This window comes from Mus caroli, unplaced genomic scaffold, assembly GCF_978045245.1.
Source record: "Mus caroli unplaced genomic scaffold, Mus_caroli_1 scaffold_7, whole genome shotgun sequence".
Taxonomy (NCBI): Eukaryota; Metazoa; Chordata; class Mammalia; order Rodentia; family Muridae; genus Mus; species Mus caroli.
In genome coordinates this window covers 72,870,187-72,894,256 of record NW_028227262.1, presented here as the reverse complement: position 1 = coordinate 72,894,256, position 24,070 = coordinate 72,870,187, and positions in this window count along the sequence as shown.

Sequence of the window (24,070 nt, the reverse complement as noted above, 5' to 3'; positions counted from 1 at the left end):
AATAGAAAGTCAGAAACGTTGGCACAGGGGGAACAGAACTCTAATATCTCACACTCTAAGATCAAGAATTAATAAATGGGATCTCAAAAAACTGGAAAGTTTCTGTAAGGCAACAGATAAAGGCAATAAGACAAATCAGCAACCTACAGGTTGGGAAAAAAATCTTCACTAACCCTACATCTGATAAAGGGTTAATATCCAAAATATATAATGAACTCAAAGAAGCTAACCACCAAAAACACAAACAACCCAATCAAAAAATAAAAAGAAAAGAAAAAGAAAAAATAATAATAGCAGGGTATAGAAATAAACAAAGCATTCACAACAGAGTAATCTCGAATGGTTAAAAAACACCTAAAGAAATGTTCAACGTACTTACTGATCAGAGAAATGCAAATCAAAATGACCCTGAGATTCCACCTTACACCAATCAGAATGGCTAAGATCAAAACCTCAGGTGGCAGCACATTGTGCTGAGGATGTGGAGAAAGAGGAACACTCCTCCATTGCTGGTGGGATTGCAAACTGGTATAACTATTCTGGAAATCAATCTGGGTTTCTCAGAAAATTGGAAATAGATCTACCTAAAGACCCAGCAATACCATGCTTGGGAATATACCCAAAAGATGCCCAACCCATAACACAGGGGCATACTGTTCATTATGGCCTTGTTTATGATAGCCAGAAGCTAGAAACAACCAGATGTCCCACGATTGAAGAATGGATACAGAAAATGTGGTTCATTTACACAGTGGAGTACTACTCAACTATTAAGAATGAGGACATCCTGAGTTTTGCAGGCAAATGTATGGAACTGGAAAATATCCTGAGTGAGGTAAATCAGACCCAAATTGACATGCATGGTATATACTCACTAATAGACCTCAAAAAAATTAACAAGAAGAGCCCAAGTCAGGCTGCCTCAGTCCCACTTGGGAGGGGCAAGAAAGCAACCAGAGGGGAAGGAGGGACCTGAGAGGAAAAGGGGATGGGGATGCAAAGAGGGGAACATGATCAGATACTGAGTGGGAGAAAAGGAGTGAAATCCCTGAGGGCCAGCAGAAAACTTGGAAACATGAAACCTCAGGAGGTAGGAGGTTGGGGGGAGCTGCCAAAATGTACCAGAGACATGGGAAGTGAGATACTCTCAGGACTCAATGAGAGCGACCTTAGATGAAATTCCCTACACTGGGGAGAGGGAATTTGTAAAGCTCACCTCCAGCAGAAGACAGAGCATCAAGTGAGGGATGGAGTTGCCATTCTACAGTCACAACTCTGACCCATAATTTTTCCTTTTTAAAAGAACTGTAGGGATGGAAGTAGAGAGGAGACTGAGGAAAAGAAGGTCCAGCAACGGGCCCAAAGTGGGATTCAGCTCAAGAGGAGCCCCCAAGGCCTGACACTATTAACTAGGCTATGCAGTGCTCACAAAAAGGACCTATCATGATTGCCCTCTGAAAGACCCAACAAGCAGCTGAAAGAGTCAGATACAGTTATTTGCACCCAACCAATGGACAGAAGCTGCTCACCCCTGTGGTTGAATTAGAGAAAAGCTGAAAGGAAAAAAAAAAACTGATGAGGAGGGCAACCCTGTAGGAGATCCAGCAGTCTCAATTAGCCTGGACTCCAGAGATCTCTCAGATAGTCAGATACACCAACCAGGCACCATACAACAGATGATAGGAGACCCCCAACACATGTAGAGCAGAGGACTTCTGAGTATGAGTTTAGTTAAAGAAGATGCACCTAACCCTCAAAATACTGGAGTCCCCAGGGAATTTAGAGGTCTCTTGGGGTGGGGGTGGGTACATCCTCATGGAGACAGGGGCAAGGAAGAGGTATGGCATGTGCAATAGTTGGGGGTGAACTGGGAGGGAAATAAAATCTAGAGTTAGAAAGAAAGAAAGAGAGAGAGAGAGAGAGGAAGGAAGGAAGGAAGGAAGGAAGGAAGGAAGGAAGGAAGGAAGGAAGGAAGGAAGGAAGGAAGGAAGAAAAAAAGAAAGAAAGAAAGAAAGAAAGAAAGAAAGAAAGAAAGAAAGAAAGAAAGAAAGAAAGAAAGAAAGAAAGAAAGAAAGAAAGAAAGAAAGAGAGGATTTGAGATTTCAAAGGCCTATACTGGGCTCAGTCTCTCTCTCTGTCTCTCTCTCTGTCTCTCTCTCTGTCTCTCTCTCTGTCTCTCTCTCTGTCTCTCTCTCTCTCTCTCTCTCTCTCTCTCTCTCTCTCTCTCTCTCTCCCTGTTGCCTATAGATGTGAAGTTCTCAGTCTGACCCAGAGCCTTGCCTGTCTTCTTCCCACCATGAAGATCATCATCTAACCCTCTAAAACTTTAAGAAAGCTCTTGATTAAATTCTTTCTTTGTAAGCATTGCCTTGGGGGTTATGTCTTTAACCACATTAGAACAATGACTAATTGTGCCTCGGCTTCTCCAAACAGGTAGACTGGCTATCTACTGCTGCAAATGCAATGGTTTAAAATAATATCCATTCAATATTTCACTTTCTACAGGCCAGGAAGGTGATTATGACCATGGCTTCACTCATCCCTCAGTGTCAGAATCATCTACAATTCTTCCTCAGAGATTGAATCAGGGCAGGAGCTCCTTGCTAATAGTGATTGGAGAATTCAGTTTCTCATTGGCTGATGCTCTGAACGCCCATTTTCTCCTTCGCTAGTCCTCTCATCCCATTTTTCTTTCGTGTTGGTGTTAAAAATGTTCTGACAACACTACAGGAAGGTATTCCTTCAGCTCATGATTCCTGTTTGCAGTCTGACATTGTGGGGAAGCCAAGGCAGTAGGAATTTGAAGCCGCCAGTAAAATCACATCTACAGCTAAAAGCAGAGACAGGATGAATACATACATACTTATGGTCAGCTCACTCCTATGGTCAGCTCACTCTCCTTTTTCAAACAGTTCAAGACTCAAATCTGAATGCTGTCACCCACTTTTAGACTTACTTGGTAATCAAACTAATTCTCTGCAGATATACCCACAGTTTAAGTTGATTTAAGCAATCCATCATTGAGAATCTTTTCTCAGATAAATCTTGATTGTGTCATTGGCCATTGAAAGTAACTACCACACAAATATTGCAGTTGCTTCATCAACACCTGAAAGAAGTCCCTAACTACAAGGGTTATGCCTTATTGTCTTTGTCATACTAAACTTCAGAAAAGAAGGGAATTACATAGGTGTGTGCAACCTTAGGGGACTGTCATTTTAAGGGCTATCATTAAGTAAAACTATATATAATAATTATTGTCTATTATTATTTCTGCAAACAATAACATGTGTTTGGATCGTGTGTCCCTGGTAAAACATGAAGTAGTTAATATCTTTTTTTTTTGTTTTTTTTTTTTGGTTTTTCATTTTTTTTTTTTTTTTTTTTTGGTTTTTCGAGACAGGGTTTCTCTGTGTAGCCCTGGCTGTCCTGGCACTCACTTTGTAGACCAGGGTGGCCTCGAACTCAGAAATCCGCCTGCCTCTGCCTCCCGAGTGCTGGGATTAAAGGCATGCGCCACCACGCCCGGCTTAGTAGTTAATATCTTATTCCATTTGATATTTTGCTACATGGGTAGATAACTAAAATAGTTTTATGCTTTTTTCAAATATGAAGATATTGGTTATCAGAAGTTAATTTTTAATATTATTGTTATCATTGTTTAGTAGTAGTAGTAATAGTAGTGGGGAGTAGCAGTGTGGTGGTGTCTGTGTAAGGGGTGCCATAGTGCAGAGAACAACTTCCTAGGGAATTTCTCTCCTACTACCTTTACATGGACTCCAGAGCTTGAACTCAGGTCCTTAGGCTTGCAGAAAATACCATACCAACTGAGCCTGAGACATCTTGCTGACAATAAAATTAACTTCACATGTAGCTATTTGTTACTGAATCTCAAAGGAAGCATGCTAAAAGACAGACATCACACAGGAAATATTCAATGAAGCATCTTTGGTGTTTTATACGAGGATGAGCTTGTGGACGGAGCTCATGCATAATCTATGATACAAAATTGTAGGACATCTATAAACAAGAACACTTGTTTATATCACACGATAGAAGCTTCCTAGGATCATCAGAAGTTCCTGTATACAGTTCTCACACACCTACAGAGATCAGGGTCTTTATCCCTATGAGGTAGAGCTTGGGGTGGAAAGTACTGAGCAGCTTCTAGGTGAGGGAAGGATCTTGGTAAGGCATGATGATGGTTGAAGTGAGCCCACAAAGATTTCATAAATAAAGCCCTTGGGACTTGGTTTCAATATTAGAGGTTATCTGGACCCTTAAGTTGGAAATGCAATAAAGGGTAATCAAGGTATTTTAGGTGCTAACCTCAGAAGCATTTGATTTTATTCTGGGGATACTTTATAGACTTAAGTCCTCCAAAGGGAATTAATTTAATTCCTGTGAAACTCTGGACATCACCCTCCAAAATTAAAAGCTTTGTAAGCTTCTTTTCTTTATAAAATACACAGCCTGGTGTGATGCTTTATAACAGTACAAATTTTGAGTGTTCCAGAGAACTAACAGTAGAAGTATTTCCTCTGCTTCTGTTTCCCCTCCCTTTATTCGATCCCAGTAATGTCCTCAAGACAGTAGGATTTCATACATGACTGAGAATTCCAAAAGCAAATAATCCCACATAAGATAAATTACACACAAAATGGATTTTGCTTTTAAATTCATTTAAAGTCACGAAATACTACTTTCAACTTTGAAGAAGTTAAAAAACCTTAGTGGAGTTCAAGGAAAATAACATGGAAAATACCCCTTTCGTGAAAGAAAGATAAACATTAAATTTAAGTCGTCAACTATCACACCACACTCATATATGTAATAAAATACAAATAACACCAAAGCCTGCTGACCTTGTCCTTCATTTTATGCATTCTTTTTGGATTTTCCATATATCTCTCTTTATATTAATTTAAATATTACTAAGTCGGAAGTTTTTTTCCAAATTCACAGGTTTCTCAGTTTTGCTCAATATTTTTCATGGGTTACCTTCCCAGTGAATTCAGAGAGTTCAAAGCATGAGAGACACCATTAACTGAGGCCACTGTACCTTCAAATCTGCACGCATCTCTTTTATCATGCTTTGACCGGTGTTTGTCTCATCTCCCTTGTCCTCATTATTTCTCTTGACTGTAAAGATCTAATGCTTCAACAAACTACCGGGATATCTAAAGCAGAAAGAAAGTGTCAGTAAACAAGGATTCAGAGATTTTTTTTTTTTTTTGGAGAGTTCCAGAGATTAAAGTTGAGAGAAGAAAAAAGGGAGTGTTGCCTTCAGTGACACAAGACAATCATATGCTTTGAACACACGTCCTTCCTCTCAGTAGACCAAAGATCCTAAATGAGAGAAAAAAATTCACCATTCATATTTTAATTTCATTATCAAGATGTGTTCATTACTTGTCAATTTTATTGGATCTGAGATCAACTAAGAGACATGAATCTAGGTAGGTTTCTGAGGGCATTCCCTTGATGAAATAATAGAGAAAAGAGAACCTCCTAGGCAGTTGGCTGTACCTTCCAAGAGTGTCCTAGAGGTAAAGAAATCTAAAGAAAAGAAGAGCTTGTGGTTTTGCCTGCCCTTTTTCATGGACATGTTGGGAAATTCATACACTCTGTTGCTGTTGCTCTTTCCATCCTGGGCTAACATCTGAACCTAGTTTACTCTGACTTCCAACATGAACTGAAAACCAGTGCTTCTCCAGGAATCCTTCAGACCTTCATCCTAAGATTAGGACTTCAGTGATATTCTGCTACATGAACTGTGCAGCTTCTAAATACTCAGTCTCTCTCCTGTGTAGATCTCCATGGTTAGAAGACACAGTCTGTATTCTGTAAGTCATGCTAAAAATGTCATGTGTAATATGTATTTGTGTGTGTGTGTGTATTATTAGTTCTGTTCCTCGAGAGAATACTGACTATAAACAAGCCTTCATATAAAAGAGCTACATGATTTTTGTAATTTGTTATGCACATTAAATATCATGGGTTGCAGAAGAATGTCTATCTTAATAGAAACATGGGGATGAATGGACAAACAGTGTGGTAAGTCTGCCCTGCTTGCAAGTCTCATTTTCTCTGCCTCTACATTTTCCCTGTTTAACAAATTAATTTTTCAATTCTAAAGAAAATATGATTTTCCTCTGTTGATTGAAGATCATCACCAAAATAAGAAAATGCATAAAAAACCTACCAATGCCTTTCATTTAGTGTTGACCAGAAACGTAGCTGCAGTTAAAGAAATTGGGTGTTTTATGTCTTGCAGTGAGGGAATATGCATTCTGTGGAAATCCTGGGGTTTTGTATTAATGTAGTTCAGAAAGACTAATTACAGACCTAAGGTTATGTTAATAAGCTTTGAACAAAGTTTTAGAAGTGAAGCTTAGCTCTGCTTGGATGCTGCTATGAATAGGGCTAATGGCATAAATGCCAATACCCATAACTCTTATCTAGAAAGAAGGAAGAGTGGGCCATTCCTAATGTTATAACAGAAAACCAGAGGCACTCACAAGAAATTATTTGGTCATGTTTAGAATGACCATTTGCATGTTTGAGACCACCAAAATCTCACAAGGATAGAGAGAAAAGATGATTTTCCTTGTTGATGGTAAAAATTCAAATTGTTACAGCCATTTGGAAAACCACATAGGCATTTTCTCACAAAACAATATTCTTATTACAAGCCATTCTGGTCTATTAGTAGTTATCAAATGGTGTTTGAAACAGGTTCATATAAACATTTACACATGATTTACATAGCAGTTTTATTTGTGTTTGTTAAATGCAGGAAGCTGCCAAAATGCCAAGAAAGAAGCAAACAGAACAGAGACTGATGAAGGAAAAGAACAAACTGATGCCATTTTCTTGCTGTAATAAATGGAAATGCAATAAACATGGATGCAGGGATGAGGGAGAGGGCTTGGTTGGTAAATTTCTTTCCTTGGCAAGTGTCAGAACCTGGACTTTGGAGTCCCAGAACTCTCATAAAGCTGGACATGGTATCACACATCTGTAATTACATACCTGCTATTGGGAGATGTGGGAAAGGCAACATAATCTTACTCAGAAGCTTACAGACAGCTAAACTGGCATATACAATGTGAGACCCTGTTCCAAACAAGGCAGAAAAAATAATTACTGACATCTGACATTATCCCCCAATCTTCACATATGCATTGTCACATGCACATGCTTCCCAGGAGCGCATACACACACACACATACTAATTTTAAAGCCATAAAATAAGCCACTAATAATTGGACATGAGTGGATATGTACTTCTGTGGCAATAATAGAATTCTTATGACATATGCTCAAGAGTGGTATGTGCCAAATGTTTCTAGTTTATTCAGTTAACTTTATGCTGATTTCTGGGGTGGCTTTCTGTCTCTTAGTAGAAAACAAACAGGCTTCCAAGGCATAATAATAAAAATTCAAGATAAAAACTAACATCAAAATGGGACCAAATAAACAAACCAAAGAAAAGTATCCCCCCCCCAAAAGTACAATAAACAGATATAGAACAAGAGACTCACTCAGTCTCACACTCAGGAATCCTGTAAAAATGCTAAACTAGAAACCACAATACATGTGCAAAATACCTGTAATGTAATAGAAAAACATGCGCGCACACACACACACACACAAATAAGGTAGAATTTAAGGGAAAAAACAGAAAAAGCCCTGGCATGGCACACTGTTCTCTCTTCAGTACAAATGTATCCGCTTTAGAAAATGACCCAATTGTATGTGGGGAAGGTGGATGTAAATTATCATTTTTCTGTAAACTATATTTGAATTTTGATTATGTACTTTGTTATGTTTCTGCTGATGGGATTTTAGGAATCAGCAAGAGGAAATAATATTTTGGACACACTGTGGTTTCCTTGGCAACCCTAATATTGTAGAACACTGATCCATGCTGATGAAAGAACATTTCTTCTGATGGGTGATGCAAAGAGGCCTGAAGTGAAAATGATGAGGTGACTTTCAAGCCCAGGGCTAACTGTAGGATGACACTGCATCCTTATTGCCCCATTAGTTGATTAAGATAGGGTTAGAATCAATATCAGTCTCAGAAAGCATGTCTATGGTGTACTAGCTCTGCCTTTAAGGAGTCCTGGAAGAGGCAAGAAAATAGTTCATGTAAATACCACATTACGTGAGATATTGTAGTATGCCGAGAATGAACAACAGGGAACCAATTACTGTCCAGTTGGTGAGAGCTCTAATCTAGAAGAGTAGAGCATGCAAAAACAACACCCCTCCCCGCCCCCAAATACTGGCTGAGTGAAGACTGGAAGGTAGAGTCTTCAACAGTAAAATATTTGAAATGGAAGAATGGAAAACTAACTGCAGGCAGATATTAGTGTGTGTTCCACTGATAATCAGAGCTGGAGACCTGTAGTCACTCCAGAAAGATGCAGAACAACTAGAGGATAAACCATCATCTAGAGTAATGCTGAAAAATTAACTTTTGGTGACAAAAGACTAGTCCATCTATCATATGATAAAACAGTTAGGGAAGTCAGCAAAACCGAGGACAGAGAAGGAAGTGAAAAAATTACTGCAACACAGTTGAAAGAGAAACTTGATAAAATGACTGAGTAGAGTTTCAATTATATTGACTTAGAAGTTTTGATAGAGGGTAAAATATATCCTTTGTGAGTGAGTGAGTGAGTGAGTGAGTGAGTGAGTGAGTGAGTGAGTGAGTGAATGAGTGATTATGATGAAAGTGAAATATGAATGAATGAAAAGCTGATAAAGGCTCTGGATAATGAACTTGAAGTACAATTCATGATGATATCAGTATATGAGAAGTGCTTGAAGTCATGAATATTATCATCATTTAGGAAGCAAGCAGATGCTGGGGGACTTTCTTACCAGACAGGGATCCCATATGAAGAAGATTATCTTCTTCATGAGCTGTAGATCCTACAGCTCATTCTTGGTCTGGATGTAGAAACATAACTATATCATCTGAAGTATTGAATTTCGGCATTAGTATTGAAGGACAATTACCCTACACAATTGCAAGGTATTCCTTATGGCCAAATGTCTGAAACTCTTAAAGGAGAATCGTAGAGTCAGGGATAGCAATGACCATTATAATGGTAGATTTCATTTCAAAGTATTAAAGGGAAAAATACCTTGATGATATACATAGGAACAAAAAATAATCATGTTAATAAATTTGCAAATTGATTCATTATTCACTGGAAGGAATACTTTTGAACCAAAGACTAAATAAATTTAATAGATACTGATTATAGGGCTGGCAGGATGGATCAGGTGATAAAGGTATTTGAGTAAAGCCTGATGACCTCAACCTAATGCCTGGGGCTCATATGATAGGAGGAAACTGACTCCCTTAAATTGTCTGCTGACCTTGAGACATATACTCTAGCATGTGTAAACAAACAAACAAATGAATAAATGAACACCAAGTTTTATATGAAATAATATGAAGGCTGAAAACATTTTTAAGTTACATAATATATATGTATGTAACATATATATGATATTATGTAATAAATATATAAATTATAAAATCAAAGTAGGTTTTATGTAACAGAAAATATAAGAACTTCTGTTATACTACAACATTTCAATTCATTCTAAAATATAGCTTTCTATGTCAAAATGTAAACATTACATATTAATAAAAATAATATAATTTTTATTGCTTTTCAAACTTTATTTATGTAAAAATATTATGATGAATAGTTTATTTCGAAAGTTAGTGTATTGATTCAGAGTAAAGTTTCAGAGATTTATCTTTCTGGACATTGTCCTAATTCCCTGTCTCCCTCTCTGTGTTTAAAATATTTCATAATAATATTTTTGTAAGAAGTCAGCAAAAGAAATGCATAATAATCAGAATGTATTTAAGTCTAAAAAATGATCTGAGGATTAATTCTGAGTTTGTTGTGATGATTCATATATCACATTCAGTTTCTATTTGTTCAAAGAACAGAATCACAGGCTGGCCTTTCAGATAGATTTCCACTTCTTAGTCTCCTTCCTAAAGCTGTGTGGGGTCAAGAGGCCCTGACATATGTTAGACCTAGAAACAGTTTTATATTTTACAAATAACCAACTTTTGTGGACCTAAGGAAGCAAAATCACCTTCAGGAATCCCTCACCTACCCTGATATAGATAGATAGGTAGATAGATAGTAGGTAGATAGATAGATAGATAGATAGATAGATAGATAGATAGATAGATAGACGGACAGACAGACAGATCTCATTTCCTAACATCTGAACGTCTGATGCACACCTTTCCCTAAATGTGTAGGCTGAGGATTCAGGATTTGATGCCTCATTACAGAGGATAAATAAAGAATATTAATACTTTAAGTAGGAAGAGCATCCAGTTAGAGAACCATAGAGCTATTAAGCTACAGTGAGAGTACTGAGATCTAGACACCACACTTAAACAGAGATCCTTAGACCATGGTTGCATAAAGGTCAGTTGATAGTACTAACTCAAACACTTCTTCCTATAGTCTCATCCCATGGCTGTTCTTCCTTATGCCCTCAAGAACTGTTGCAGGGTTTTGTTTTTGTTGTTGTTGTTTTGTTTTGTTTTGTTTGTTTGTTTGTTTCACTTGTAATTCCGATGGCCTATTCGGCCATCATTGGGAAGAGAGGGCCCTTGGTCTTGCAAACTTTATATGTCCCAGTACAGGGGAACGCCAGGGTCAAGAAGTCGGAGTGAGTGGATAGGAGAGCAGGGTGCGGGGAGGGTATAGGGAACTTTTGGGATAGCATTTGAAATGTAAATGAAGAAAATATCGAATAAAAAAATGAAAAAAAAGAAATGCAAGTCTACTTCAAGAAGATTATTCAAGCTGGGTGTGGTGGCGCACGCCTTTAATCCCAGCACTTGGGAGGCAGAGGCAGGTGGATTTCTGAGTTCGAGGACAGCCTGGTCGACAAAGTGAGTTCCAGGACAGCCAGGACTACACAGAGAAACCCTGTCTCGAAAAACCACAAAAAGAAAAAAAAAAAAAAAAAAAAGATTATTCTAACGTAGAATATGCCTTACTCATCATCCTTTGATCTCAGGGTTTATTATGTGTTTATTTTTTCTCATACATTAATGGAATTTATTACATCACTCTTACTGGTTTTGCTTCTACTGTATTTCCTGTCCCCAGGAACATTACATGTGTGCATATTGTAATATATGTAGAAGTGTAGGTAAGATACTTCTATCACTATTGAAACAACATGTGGTCTATAAGTGCAGATTTAAACTATAAACTATAGTAAGTTTATAAGATACTTGTCTGAGTAATTATCTTCTGATCCTGGAAATGTTCTAGACAACCAACCAATAACAACTACACCAAAAGAAACAAAACAAAACAAACACAATAACAACAGCAGCAAAAGTCACAACCTTGAAATTCCTATACAAACTTGGTCCAGAATAACAATTTCTTAGATTTGTAGATCAAAGACGGATTATAGGAAGAGGTATTTGCAGTTTAGTGTTCCTGAACTAAGACAAGATCGGAACACGCTAGTCTACTTAATATTGGTCACCTTAGATTTTTCTAATGAAACTTCTATTTCCATATTGGCATAAACTTTCTACTTGGCATTATGAAGATGACTATCACATGTTTGAAATTATATTTATAATTTACTTGAAGAGTTCTTTTTTAAAATCTGTTTTTCAAGTTGTTACTAAGGAAACTGTTTTAGATATTCTCTAAGGAATATTGTGCTGAAGTCCTGCAACAAAAGCTACTGTAATAATACTGGATTATTTGAATAAATAAATAAAGAGCCAAATAAAGGTGTCAATGTGGAAATGTGTCAAAAAGGACTATGACAGCAGAGAAAAGCAGACATCATCATTAAAGCAAAGGTTTACCTATAAGAAAAACAAATATGAGCAAAATAGTTGTTACATGATTTTCAATGAAGTTAATAGGAAAAAAATTCATGAGAAGTTTGGCTTTTATTTGATGGACTACCTAGAAGAGAAATAGCTTACATTCTTTGAGAGAGTTGTCTCTTGGGGCTTGATAGATGGCTCAGCCATTAAGGACCCATACAATTTTTGTGGACGATCAGAATCCACTTCCTGGGGCTGAAGTCAGGCAGCTCAGAACTGCTCTTCTGCCCTGCTCACACACATACAGATAATTATCTTGTATAAAATATTTTTATAAGAGATAGTCTAATCTAGTTTCATTGAATGTAATATTTAGAAAATAATTTCTACCATATATAATCAATCAGTGTCTGATGTGCAGATATTTATTGATATTTCTTCTTCATACTAATGTTTGCCATTTTGAAAGCCATCAGATTATCATCAAGTTTTCTAACAGAATATAGACTCTTCTATAAGAGAAGCAAGGAAGTAAAATAACATTTCTTTCAGAACATGTTAAATTTTTTATCCAGGGGGAGTTACCTCTTTCATAACATTCATATGTCAATCATTGGTTTTCATTAAAATAGACAAACATCGTTGATTATTTACTTGTTTGTTTGTTTGTTTTAAAGATATGTCTCTCTATTATGTAGATCTGGCTGTCTTGGAACTCTCAGAGCAGATTAGGCTGGCCTATAGCTCAAGGAAATCCACCTGCCTCTTCCTCTGCCTCTGCCTCTGCCTCTGCCTCTGCCTCTGCCTCTGCCTCTGCCTCTGCCTCTGCCTCTGCCTCTGCCTCTGCCTCTGCCTCTGCCTCTGCCTCTGCCTCTGCCTCTGCCTCTGCCTCTGCCTCTGCCTCTGCCTCTGCCTCTGCCTCTGCCTCTGCCTCTGCCTCTGCCTCTGCCTCTGCCTCTGCCTCTGCCTCTGCCTCTGCCTCTGCCTCTGCCTCTGCCTCTGCCTCTGCCTCTGCCTCTGCCTCTGCCTCTGCCTCTGCCTCTGCCTCTGCCTCTGCCTCTGCCTCTGCCTCCTGAATGTTGGAACTAAAGAAATGGACCATCACACTTGTCTATTTATTTAATTTTCATGATGAAATGCTCCATGAGATCATCAATCCCGAGTTCTAATTCTAGTCAAAGCATCCATCATTAGTAATGACACAAGCTACAGTTATCTGGGAAGAGGAATCTCTTTTGAGAAAAATGCCTACAGACAAGGGTACAATGCATTTTCTTGATTAGTACTTTATGGAGGGAGGATCAGTTCATTTTGCAGGATAGATGGTTCTGAGTTGTATAAGAAAGCAAGTTAATCACACCATGGGTAACATTCCAGTAAGCAGAGTTTCTCTATGGTCTCTTGCTCTCTCTCTCTCTCTCTCTCTCTCTCTCTCTCTCTCTCTCTCTCTTTCTCTTTCCATCCTATCTTTTCCCTTTGGGTTCTCAAACTTAAGAAAACAAATAAAAGCCGGGCGTGGTGGCACACGCCTTTAATCCCAGCACTTGGGAGGCAGAGGCAGGTGAATTTCTGAGTTCGAGGCCAGCCTGGTCTACAGAGTGAGTTCCAGGACAGCCAGGGCTACACAGAGAAACCCTGTCTCAAAAAACCAAAAAACAAACAAACAAAAAAAAACAAAAAGAAAACAAATAAAATAAGACAGATTCTAAAGTTGTCGTTGAAAGCATTATTATCACTTCTGCTTATTAGTCATTATACCCCATACTCATTTTTTGAGTATAAGTATTTTTTGAGATTTGTTTATTCTTATTTCAGAGGCATGCATATTTTACTACATGTATGTCTATGCACAGGTTTGCCTGGTGTCGAAGAAGGCTTAAAAATTGTCACAAGAATCCAGGAAAGTGGAGTTTTGGGTTTTTAAGCTCCTGGGTGGATATGGGTGTTGGGAACTGAACCCAGATGGTCTGCAAGAAGAGCAAGTGATCTGAACTGCTGAGTCATCTTTCCTTCCCCTGTGAGGGGTAAAATATGTTTTAAAAAAATAGAAAATTCCACTTCTTACCAGAATGGCACCTTGGTCATATCCAGGCTTTTCTCTTAGTCATTAATCAAGTGGTGAAAAAAGATTTTCCTTCCACTGGACAAGCAGTAAATTGTGTAGGTCTCAAAAGCTTACAGCAGGTATTCTCATCACTGCAGTAGATGCTTCTAGCATAAGCATTTTATTTCATGGTCATTTTTGTTTTTCTGGTTTTCTGATGCCTCCTGTCTTGTTTCTTTAGACTCAATATAACAACAGCAGTTCATATGTTCAGAGTCTGCCAATGGCAAAACTCTGATCTTTTACAACTTTCCTAACTTGTAAAATGGCTTGAATTCATTTCAGTAGTCTTTTATTGTTGCTTGTCTTAAACAAATAAAATCTCCTTTTCGGCAAAATTCTACTAAAAGGCATAATGTATGACATTCCAAAAGTGTGCTCTTGTGTCTGAAAAAGGGAGGGCTCCCTCCAGCCTCCCTGAGGCAGCTTTCTCTATCATAGGCAGCTTACAAGATGCATGGTCTCAGAAGAACACAACTGGGGAAGCATCAGACTAGATTCTGCTCTCATCACCTTCATCTGTAGCATCTGTCATGTTTGTTGCTAATGTGGGTGACTGAAAACTTGTAAAGGAATACCAAATACAGAATTTATGTAGATGTGTTTGAGGTACAATGTGCATAGATTGAGGACAGAGGAACATCCAATCAGATTGGTAAGATTTCGGTGCAGATCCCAAGATATGACTTTTTCTGTATCTTCCAGAAACATAACAGAAACTCCTCCATACACTGAAGGAAATTATGCCCTTTCAAATATTAAATGTCATCCATAGAAATGCCAGGCACCATTAAATATGGAGAGAGAAAATTGGAAAAGATTGTTGGGTTTTATTATTCTCTTTTTTTTGCAAGTCACTTGTGCATGCATCTTACTTTAAAAGAAACCCCCACTGCCTTTATGCAAGAGTCATTCCCAGCACAGCTGTTGTTGAGATATGACAGGCCTGGATATAGTGTTGATTGAAGAGTAGGATTTTAGTACTGTTTGATTTGTTTGTGCTTTGGACTGTGTTGTTAGTGGGTTTTATAGAGGATGTTCCAGTTCTCTGAATATTGTCCAGCAAGCTGCAGCACAATGCATCTTTAAAACTCTATTTGCTTAGAAATAAACAGCATGCTGAGACCTCCACTAGGGCCCAGTGCAAAAGTATTTTGTGATGAAGTTTCCAATCATAGCTTCATGGTACATTCAGAGAAAGAAGTTGCAGTATTGTGAAATTCACCTAGCAAATTGAGTGCCTCCAGTGGAGGAGGCAGAAGAGATGAAGCTAGGTCCTCATTGTTTACTGAGGATCGTAAAAATTAATAATGGATACCCTGATGATACATTTTTAATCAGCCCTGACCTCAAGAGTACAAAACTGTAGAGGTCACCAAAGCTATCTTTTATTTAAAACCTGGCATCTGACAACTAGGGAAAAAAAGAACAAAGACGACTAACTGGATACTAAGTAGGAAAGATATCACTTTTGTAGATCAAGTTCTTTTCTGGAAGTATCAGTAAGTCTTTCTTCTGGGGATTCGCATAGGAATACATAAATACACTACAGGCTGGAGAGATCGCTTAATGCGGAAAGGTAATTGCTCACTAAGCCTGGCAACCTTGAACCCTGGAAACACATAAAAGAAGATAAAATCACAAAACACAACAGATTCTTTCAAATTGCCATCTGGTCTCCACACATACTCTGAGACATGTTCATAAAAACACGGGTACAAGCCAGGGCTACACAGAGAAACCCTGTCTCGAAAAAAAAAAAAAAAAAAAAAAAAAAACACGGGTACACTTACACAATAAATAAATATGACTTCAAAAGAAATGGTGTCAATAGCCTCTCTAAATTGGAGCCTACTGCTTTAGATCAGCGATGGAATTCTCAGTGTTTGGTGTCATTGGTAGATTACATAATTTCTAAATGGGTTGATACCTAAGTTTTTGGGCAATCATCAGTAAATAATTTAATTTCAACTTGCACGAGTGATGTTCCTACTGTTGCATGTGTTGTGTTGCTTTCTTTTTCTCAGATTTGGGAAATCTTTTGGTGTCAAGAAGCCTAGGACAAAGTAGGTTCTTTCTCCTAGGCTGATGGTTTTCAGAGAAGCTTATTTTGCTTTAGTCAATGATCCTTTCCAATTACTTAGGGACTTTCAGCTATTGGTACAGTCTTACTAAGGTGGGACAGGCCCATACACTTTAGTTCTCTTTGTTTCTTATGTATCTTCAATGATATAGCAGTTTGTGTTTATATAGATTAGTGAAGAATAAGGAGAAAAATGATAAACAAAGGGCTGGGGAGATACCCAGTAGTTATAAGCTTGCACTACATACTTAGAGAAGCCCCAATTTAATTTTTCAGTATCTATATGAGGCAGTTCACAACCACCTGCAATCCCAGCCTCTCCTCTCTCCATATGTACTATAGTCACACACACACACACACACACACACATACACACACACAAATACACACACACACAAATACATATACCGCACTTGCATGCAGGCACACACAATTTAAGTATCAGTGAAAAAAACAGAGATTACAGTAAAAACATATATTGACATAAAATCTTTTAAAATTCCAAAGTTTTTCTACAATCCTTCCACCAAATATAATCAAGTCTGTCACAGCAATACTCCACAAACCTGGTACCAATTTCTGTCTCAGTCAGTGTTGCCAACTACATTGAGTAAAATCATGACCAAAAGGCACATGGGGAAAAAGGGTTTAATTCATATTGCAATTCTCTAGTCATATTTCATCACTAGCCAGTCAGTGCAAGAATTCAAGGCAGACCTGTGGAGGAAGAAAGTGAAGCAGAAGCGATTAAAGAACTCTGCTTCCTTGCTTGCTCCACAAAGCTTGCTCAGCCTACTTTCATAAATAATTTAGGATCACCTGAACATTATGGCCCCAGCCACAGTGGGATGCCCCCCAATTAATCAATAAACAATAAAACACCTTACAGAGTTGTCTACAAACAATCTAATCAAGGCATTTTCTCAATTGAAGTTTCACTTATCAAATAAGTTAACATTATGTCAAACACCAACACTTTGAACACTGTACAAAATGTTCTTCACATCACTGACTTAGTATCTTCTTAAGAAAACTTCATGTGTTGTATTGATTTGTGGTTCAGAGAAGATGGTGGAATCACAGGAAGTCTTAAAGAAAAGATATGGCCACAAGGTAACATGAACAATAAATGTTTTCAGTAAAAATCCTTTGGTCTTCCTTCTTATAACTCCCTTAATTGATAGTGTACTATAGTGTGTGTGCATACAGGCATACAATGGCATGCAAATAAAGTACAGATATACATGAACATACACATACATAACGTATATTGAAATGGTTTGGGCTCTTCTCGCCTTCTTTAGTTTTAGGCAGGCAAATGAGATAATTGTGAGAGGTTGCTGTGTTTCAATTACCAGTTAAGTAAATCAATTAAACAAAATCTGCTAAAAGAAATATAAGATGTGATTACAAACATTTAGGACTGTTATCTGAGTATGGTGGCACAAAATTTTAATCCTCGTTCTTCGGGGTCAGAGGTAGGTGGAAGGTAGATCCCTATAAGTTCAAAACCTATCTGATCTATCTATCTATCTATCTATCTATCTATCTATCTATCTATCTATCTATCTATCATCTATCTATCTATCTATCTATCTATCATCTATCTAGGTCAGGGACATTGTAATCTCTTGAAATAATTTGTGAAAAGTTCAGAATGACATAGTCCATTATGGTGGTTCCCAAGTTAAGTCATATATTGGGATCACTAAGAACTTTTAAAAGATATTGGTGATTTTGTTTTTGTTTTATTATCCCCAAACATCTTGCCATGATTGCAAGAACTGGAAGAGCAGTATCTCTGCTAATACACAAATCCCTATTAGGCCCGAAGGTCTGAAAACTCATTCTCCAGTAGACATTTTCAAGTCTGAAATAGTTGGTATATCTTCCAGGCTTTAGGTTTAATGACTGCCACTGTTGCTGCATCTATGAGTCACACTTTTATAGTCACTGTTGCACACCGGACATGTAAAGCACTGTTAGAGCCTGGTCTACAAAAGCTTATTTGATGATAAAACAACAATTTGGTGGATTTAAGGAAACAGTGTATTCTGAAAACAGAATTTCCCACATCTGCATAGTATTAGAAAGAGGCTGGAGAACAGGGTTAAAGCTTTTTTTAAAAAAAATATTGATTATTTTATTTATTCACATTTCAAATGTTATCCCCCTTTCTTGTTTCCCCTCTGCAAACCCCTTATTCCAACACTCCTTCCCTGTAATTCTATGAGGGTGCTCACCCACCCACTCCTACCTCACCACCTTAGCATTCCCCTATACTGGGGCATCAAGCCTTCACAGGACCAAGGGTTTCCCCTCTCACTGATGCCAGATAAGGCCATTCTCTGCTACATATGCAGCTGTAGCCATAGGTTCCTCCATGTGTATTCTTTGGTTGGTGTTTTAGTCCCTGGGAGTTCTGAGGAGTCTGGTTGGTTCATATTGTTGTTCTTCCTATGGAGATGTAAACCCCTTCAGCTCCTTCAGTCCTTTCTCTAACCCCAACCCCCCACCCTGTGCTCAGTCTGATGACTGGCTGTGAGCATCCTCCTCTGTATTGGTCAGGCTCTGTCAGAGCCTTGTTTTTAACAGACCTTATAAGATTTCTGTCATCTTTAAAATTCAGGAATCCTCTCACTCAGCCAGCATTATTCAGTCCTGCCAGTCCCCTGTAGAATTTTCATGTTAACTCCAGATAAAACTAGGTAGTGAAAGCAGTTGCCAGAATATAGTCAGTCACTGGAATTAGACTTAGAAATCAAAATAAAACAAAATTGAACCACAGAATCAGGGACTCACAGTTTGACTCTGAAGCCTTTTATCACCTGACGGTTCGTGGTAAAGCACTGACTGCATGATTTGTCCAAATACTTCTCAAAGATACCTCTGCAGTGATTGGGCACAAAAGTCTTCATTTTAACATGTTTTACATGAAGTGTAATGCTAATGTTTAAGAATCATAATTCTAAACTTAGAGTTGATATTCCCCTTCAAAGGTCATTTGAAAAAGGTCATGAAGAAATAGTTTTGGTTGTCTCGGCTTACAAATTGAAGATATTTGGTGGATAGAGACAGGGATGCAGCCAAGGGCCCCAAATGCCAATGTAGATAAGATTCTTCAGAGCTATCTGCCCCCCCCCAAATGTCAGGTGGTAATAACCTTTGTTCTAAACTTTAAGTTCTCAATATGTAAAATACCACAAAATAAGGAAGTCACTTTTCAGAGATTTTTGTCCTGAGTCATCCAGAGTGATGCAAAATCTGCATTTCTTTCAAATTCTTCAGTGTCTAATGTTGTTGATCTATTGCCTTAGTTAAGGTTTTAGTGCTGTCAATAGGTGCCATGACCGTGACAGCTCTCTTAAAGAAAAACATTTACTTGCAGCTAGCTTACAGTACAAAGGTGTAGTCCATCATCAGCACTGTGGGAAGTGTAGGCACATAGGCAGACATGGGGCTGGAGAGGAGCTGAGAGTTCTCCATCTGGATCCGCAGGCAGCAGGGAGAGAGATACTAGGCATGGCTTCTGTTTCTGAATCCTCAAAGCCCGACCCTCATCCACTTCCTCCCTTAGGGTCACACCTGATCAAAGAAAGCTACACCTCCAATAATATCACTCCCTGAGATGGTAGGGCCATTTTCACTCAAACCACAGCACCTATCTAGTACTACATTGGAGGCCATAGATCTAGGAGTTACCTCTCAAGGTGTATCTAACTTTTCTAACACTACTTCTTAAGAAATACCATATATCATGAGCCCTGCATGATAATGTAGCTTTGAAACATTACTAAGATTATAAAAACACTCATGACCAGAGTGGCTCTACATCTCTGAAATTAGCCCTTTGGAAATATGATAATGTCTGTTTTCTGGTTAGCTTCCATACATGGCATGTAATTTGGGAACACAATTTTAATTTCAAATCCTTCACCGACCTCCTTAGGACATTAGGAATAGCATTTATGTGTTTTGGACAATGACTCTTGGAAAATCTCTAGCAAAACATCTTTTGTGTGTTTTTATTTCATGTTTTTATTAAAAATAATTTTTATCAATATAATCTTATCATAGTTGGCCACACCCAATAACCTTCTAATTCCTGCACATCTATCTTCACACCTTCTTTCTCTCCCCCTCTTTAGGATACATACATGTAACAATAAAAATAAAAATATACAGCACAAGAAACACATACTTTAAATACACTTTTTTGAAAAATCAATTAAATTACATTCAGATATTGAGAAGAGAATGCTTTCAGCGGTTGGAGTATTAGCCATTGTGATGACTAATAGTGGCTGATAATCTGATTGGATTTACAAACATCTATGCGACACAGCACTTTTAAGACTCCTGGGCATGAAGATTTAGCTGAAGAGGAAACAGTCTTCTCCAGGGAAAGGGAAGTCATTTAAAACAGCAGCCCACATATAAAAAAAGCCAAGAGATAAACAGGTGGTTTACTCTCCCCACTTATACTCCTTGCTCCTGAGTACATCAAATCAATTGTTGACACTCCTATTGAACATCTTTGCTGGCACCAGAACCCAGCTTTTTTAGTAGTGCAACATGAATTGAAGACAAACAGCTCTCTGGAAATTCTCCAAACTACATAGGGATTACTGGAGTATCTAACCTTGTATAGTGAGGATCTACTGTGGATCTACTGTGCTTTCAGCAAATAGATATTATTACATTATGCAGCCCATATCATGCACTCAAACAGATCTCCATTAATCTCTCTCTCTCTCTCTCTCTCTCTCTCTCTCTCTCTCTCTCTCTCTCTCTCTCTCTCTCTCTGTGTGTGTGTGTGTGTGTGTGTGTGTATGTGTGTGTGTGTGTGTGTGTGTGTGTTGGCTCCTCTAGAGCACCTGAATACAGTTAACATATGGAAATCCTTGATGCTCAATCATCAAGACCCAAAATACTTTATATGCAAACAGATGACTATACAAACAAAAACAAAACAAAAGAAAAAAGAAAAAAAAGTTTTTGGTAAACAAAAAAAGCAACCAGACTACAGCTCTGTCTGTCTCTGTCTCTGTCTCTCTCTCTTTAATTTAATTTTATTTTTAATTCATTTTTACACTCCATATTCCACTCTGACTGCTCCACATCCCACACCTCCACCTTACCCCTCCACATGGATGCCAACACCCACCACCCCACCTGACCTCTAAACTCCCTGGGGCCTCCAGTTTCTTGAGGGTTAGGTATATTATCTCTGAATGAACACAGACCCAGAAGTCCTCTACTGTATGTGTGTTGGGGGCCTCATATCAGCTGGTGTATGCTATCTGTTTGGTGGTCCAGTGTTTGAAAGACCTCTGGGGTACAGATTAATTAAGACTGCTGATCCTGGTCCAAGGTCACCCTTCTCCTCAGCTTCTTTCAGCATTCCCTAATTCAACAATGGGTGTCAGTTGCTTCTGTCCATTGTTTGGGTGCACATATCTGCATCTGACTCTTTCTGTTGCTTGTTGAGTCTTTTGGAGGGCAGTCATGATATGTCCTTTTTTGTGAGTGCTCCATAGTCACAGTAATAGTGTCAGGCCTTGGGACCAACCCTTGAGCTGGATCCCACTTTGGGTCTGTCTGTCGCTGGACCTTCTTTTCCTCAGGCTCCTCTCCATTTCCATCCCTGTAATTCTTTCAGACAGAAACAATTATGGGTCAGAGGTGTGACTGTGGCATGGCAAGCCCATCCCTCACTTGCTGTCCTGTCTTCCTGCTGGGGGTGGACTCTATAAGTTCCCTCTCCCTACTGTCAGGCATTTCATCTAAGGTCCCTCCCTTTGAGTCCTGGAAGTCTCTGATCTCCCAAGTCTCTGGTGCATTCTGAAGGGTTCCCCCCAACTTCCTATTTCCTGAGGTTGCCTGTTTACCTTCTTTCTGCTGGCTCTCAGAGCTTCAGTCCTTTTCCCTCACCCAATACCAGATCAGGTTCCCCTCCCACCCCCAGACCTCCCCATCCTGTCCACTTTCCCTCCCAGATCCCTCCCTCCCTCCTCACTTGTCATTGTTTTCTTCTCTCTCCCAAATGGGACTGAGGAGTCCTTACTTGGGCACTTCCAGCTCTGTCTCTATGCCCAGTGTATTGAAGGAAGAGGACACAGCAGTGTCTTGGAATCTCCATGGTATCTTCACATAGTGACTCATTGAAACTGAAAAAAATAGCAAATACTGAACACATCTGCAATTCTATATGAAAGTCCTACAAGTTCAACTGCTTTCTTTAACTTACTCACCACTCATCACAGTGGCTACTCATATTCATTTGTTGAAAAACCCAGCCAATCCCATATATCTTCAATATATATTAAAGAAAGTACTCAACTTAGTTCAATAATACTTTCTCAAAAACACATCTCTCTTTTAAGGTAAACAATTTTAAAGCCGCACACTTACCAAACAGAACAGGTGTGGATTATTTTAAAACACTTATTAGACTGCCTTTCACTGGTTTTCATTTCTAAAGCCATTTCTTTTCTGGATCCTTGTAATCAACAACACCAGCCATGTACATAAACTGCTAACATTTCTGTACGGAAATTTTCAAGTGTTTTCATTAGGCCCTCAGTCACTGCTCACTCCATTAGAGCCATCAATATCCTCAGAGACAAAAATTATAAACCAGTAGCTAGGCAACAGGGACAAAGCTAATGAACATTAGGCCAGGGACTCTAGCCTTTATAAATGGAATTCAAATATCACCTTGGCTGAATATAGCTTTCCAATTTATTGCTATTTTGACACAAATAGAGCCAAGATATATTTTCCTTACTTTATTTTTTGACTTTTTCCCTCAAGTTTGTACCTTACATTATTACTTTATAGAAAGAAACAGAGTGTATGGAAGAAACCTATAAATCAGAAACAAAGCTATTTTACTGTAAACACTTCTATTTGTTTAGGCTGTCTTTTTTTTTTTTTTTCTTTTTCTTTATATGGGTAATCAGCAGGTTTCTGAAGCAATCTGAAGGTCCCTGTTGGGGCATTGCTCTCTACAATTAAATGTTTGATTTGTAAAGTGAGGTAGGAAGGATTTTAAACAAAATTGAACATCTTGACAAAACAAAAATCAAATGCCAATCTATAGACCTAAACATATAATCCTGTGGTACCTTTCTCTCCTTTCAAAACGGGGAAGAAAATGCCCTGGAAACTGGGTAGAATATATTCTGTTTATATAAAAGAACAATTTCACTTGAATTGTTGACAGTTGCCTCAACTGGTTTCTATTTTGTAAAGTTTATTATGGCAAGTTTTAGAGCAATGGAAAGCTGAAATAAAACCCCAATGTCCTCTATTCCTTTGTGTTAAGAACTTCATATTGAATGGTACACTATTAAATTAATATCCAGAAACTGATTAATTCTTAATTAATTAATAAAATAATCAAAAACCAAAACCACATATATATAAGAAAGCAGTTGAAGTTGTAGCACTTTCATATAGAATTGCAGATGTGTTCAGTATTTGCTATTTTTTCAGTTTCAAGGAGTCACTATGTGAAGATACCATGAGGATTCCAAGACACTGCTGTTTCCTTTCCAATCCACTGACTTACAGCTCAGAGGAAACAGAGACTGTGGCAGTCTTCAGTGGAAGCAAACAGAAGAGCAACAAGCACAAACTCCACAGAGAGTGCTTCAGATGTAACAAACTCCATTCACTTTTTGCCCCAGGAACAAGTTGATTCTTGGTGGAAGATTGTGTCACGGACTAGAGAACTCCTGTCTCCTCTCTGCTTCTTGGCTGTAGACATGATGTCACTGACTGTCTCATATTCTTCTTGCTATGCTTTTTTCCTGCCATGATGGACAAGATCATCTTGAACCATGACCCAAATAAATATTCCTCCTTTAGGTTCTTAAGAAAGAAATATAACTAAAATAGAATTCAAACTTAGAAGAAAAGCCAATTCACATACAAGAAATAATAGTTTTGTATCAACTTGACACATGGCAGAACCATTTGGGAATATGGACTCTCAGTTGAGAAAATGCCA